Source organism: Populus euphratica, unplaced genomic scaffold, assembly GCF_000495115.2.
Source record: "Populus euphratica unplaced genomic scaffold, PopEup_1.0 scaffold82.1, whole genome shotgun sequence".
In the NCBI taxonomy this organism is placed as follows: domain Eukaryota; kingdom Viridiplantae; phylum Streptophyta; class Magnoliopsida; order Malpighiales; family Salicaceae; genus Populus; species Populus euphratica.
The window spans coordinates 602,898-606,730 of record NW_011499961.1 but is presented as its reverse complement, the minus strand read 5'-3'; positions in this window follow the sequence as shown (position 1 = coordinate 606,730).

The window sequence follows — 3,833 nt, the reverse complement described above, 5'->3', positions numbered from 1 at the left end:
TTTTTGATATTTTGGCCAATGTTCTCTTGACTTTAATCTGGTTATTAAAGCCAAAATGCATGCTAAAATATTGTTTTTGATGTATGAAAAATACAATATGATTTTTCTTTCTTTTTTTATTTTTTGTAGCTTTGAGACACTTGGCCGTATGCACAAAAACATTTTTTTTTAATTTTTTTTAGTTGATAATAAAAAAAAACTCGGGTATTTTTAATACCGTATTTGTATATATATATATATATTTTTTGATAAAAAATATAGACCAATACTAAGCAAAAAAGGCATAAATAATAAAAAGAGAAAAATATAAAAATATAAATTATTTTTTTTAAATGGGCCGGACTCGGCCCAGATCAGTGGGTTGGGCCGGACCCGACCTTCTATATATATATATATATATTTATATTTACACGGGGACCCAAAAATGGGTTACAACACTTCTAATAACTTACTAGTAAATCATGTATTGCAGATAAAAAGTGCCTATGACTAAAATCCATGCCTTTAAATTTATCCATATGACGTAACGAAATTGTACATGTAAATCTAATTAAAAAGATGGAGTGTGTGTCAGGTATGGTGAGGTGTGATTGGATTTTTTTGATGGGCCCATTGAATAAGCAATAAAAAGCATGTATTTTTTTTTTTTTTTGCTTATAGTAAGGTGTGGTTTATACATTAAAAGGGTTGTACCTAAAAAAACTAACCACACCTTTATCTCAAACACACCCATTGGAGGAAATTAAATGGCACTCCAAGAATTGAAAACTATCATCATTACATATGCTAATTGAAATAATAATATTAGCTAAATCATTTTATGAATTTCATGTGTATCATTCAAATTAGTTTATTACATAAACAATTATCTTAAAGAAAAAATATGTGATATTTTGCTTCATGATTTGTATATAGTAACTAAATGAATGCTTGTACTATGATGTGTGTCAATTTTTTTTTTTTAACATAAGAAAATATTCATAAACTATATGGGGATTGACATGATGTAACTTAATGAACTTGACATATTAAAAAACAACTCAAAAAACTGATAAAAATATAGTTTGACAAAAAATATAAGATGATATCTTTTTCTAAATATTGAAATAACAATATAATTTGGCTCAAATTAATTCGGTTTAACTTATCAAATCTACTAATCAAGTCATGAGATCCTAATAACCCTCTAGTAAGCAAATACAAAAATATTATTAAATTTAATTCTCAATCAACCTTATATTGAAGGTTGAAATTGAAAACAAAATTCAACTAAAAAATGAGTTGAGTGCAAGTGAACATGTTAAACATGGGTCATGAGATTGGGATGACACCATAAAAAATAAATTGAAACAATTTATGAAATTCAATTCTTAATTAACTTAATGTTGAAGAGTGAAATTAAATAGAAAATAATTAAAAAAAAAAACCACTAGAGTCAATTGATCAAAACCATGCCCTATATCATGAAACCAAGATAACCTCATAGAACGCAAACTGAAATAAATTATTAAGTATAACTTCAAATCAATCCAATATTAAAGGATAAAATTGAAAAAAATTCAACTAAAAAACATCAAAAAACTTGAGCTAACTAGCCTAACCAGCGAGTTAAATAATAAAACCATGATAACCTCATATAAAAAAAATAATTTTTTTATAAAACTCAATTCTCAATCAACTCAATATTGAAGGATTAAATTAAAAAATAATCAAATAAAAAAATAACTTAAATCAATATGGGTTAACCTACCAAACCTATGTCTAGAGACTGAGATAACTCTGTAGAAAAGAAATAAAAAATATAAATTATAATTCTTAATCAAACCAATATTGAAGGATGAAATTAAAAAAAAAATTCAATTAAAAAATAAAAAAAACTAAGTCAACCTAACTAACCCGCAAAACTCACGACCTTAGTCATGAGATCATGATAATCTCATAGAAAGCAAACAAAAAAATTATAAAGTTCAATTCCTAACCAACTCAATGTTGAAAGATAAAGTTGAGAAAAAAGTTAAATAAAAAAAGAATAAAAAAATAACTTGAGTCAATATGGTTAACATATAAAACTCGTGATCTGAGTCATGAGAAAGGATAACTCTGTAGAAAGAAAATTAAAATAAATTATAAATTCTAATAACTAGTAAATCTAATATTAGAGGATGTAATTGAAAAAAACTAAATTTAAAATTTAAAAAAATCCTCAAAAATTCTAAAGATCAAAATATAAAAACCTTATTTTAGGAACAAAGTGTAAAAGATCTTGACATTTCACAATTCATTGCTACAGTGAAATGCCAAGGCTTTAATATATGTTAATAATAGTAATGTTTTTGTGATGTGGATCTACTTTTAAAATCTATTTTTATTTTATTGGATGGAAATTAATATAAGTATTAGTACAACTTTTAATGATTTAAATTAAATAAAAAAATATTAAAGTGATAAACGCTTTTCTATTATGAACATTACATTAAAAATATTCATATTCTATATTTTTGAATTTTTCAGTGTCAGCTTATCAAACATTATATAAATTACATTTTTTTTCATTTATATAATTTTTTTTTATTGAGTTCCTTCTTCTTCTTTTTTTGTCATTGGCATCTTTTTTTTTATGAAGTAATTTTTCTTCCCATTTAACAATTTCATTTTAGTTTTGTAAAATTGGCTTTTGGTAAATGAAATGGTGTTTGAAATTATAAATGTGTAAGGCAATGTGAGATGAAAACAATATTATAAAAAAGATGAAACTGCAAAATAAAATAAACAGATACTCTAATGTGGGTTGCAATAGTTACCTATAATGTTTTTTTTTTAATTTTTCTTTGTCTCTTAAAATACAATCTAATATTAAGTTGATCTAAGATTATGTTTGATGTTTTATTTTGATCGGTTTTATATGATACTCTCGTGATGTTAAAAATAAGTTTTAACACTGAGTTAATTCTTAATTTTAAAAAATAAAATTTAATGTTATTGATTCAAATTCAATTAAAACTTTATGGGTCCAATTTCAAACCGAAACAAATGCATAACCTCTTTTTCTATAAAAAATAAAATCTTTATCCTAGATTTTTGTTAATAAATTTATTATTATTTAATGGCACATATAATTCTTAATTTATATTATTAAATGAACATATAAACTTTTTAGTTTGTCGTTAGGATTTTTCTTGATGATAAAAAAAAACAACTAACAACATTTACATCCTTTTCTTATGCAATTATAATGTAAGTTGTTTCTAACTTTTATTCTTTTACTTTTCTTTTGTTGTGATATTATTTAGTTGGTCTAAAAATCATATGAGATGATAATTATACTATTTATTTATTATTTAAATAGTCATTTTTTTTTTAAATTCAACTGACTTGCTACAGAGATAATTACATATGAAATAATTGCATTTTTTTAATTTTTTCTAGTTAAGTACCCACACTGATTTTTATTTAACACTTGTGCTCACAAAATTTGATCAATCAAGTAACAATGTTAGTTTGGTTACCAAAATGCTGAAATTACATTTAACTCCCCGTCCTTGTTCATATTTGTTTTAGGGATAACAACTTATGAAATACTTGTACCTTGTGATTTTTTTTTCTATTTGAGTATTTACACTCATAAATATGTTACAAATTTGTGGGCAAGTTAGTTATCTCCAAAACGAGAGGAAGTGTTTGAAATAAACATATATATAGTTTTTCTCATTTTCAATATTTTTATTTCCTATGAAGAAATTATAAAATAAAATAAAAATAAAAACAAAAATAATAAAAATAGCTAATTAGGTGAGATTTAAAATACCATTATATGTACACGAATAGAAAAAAGA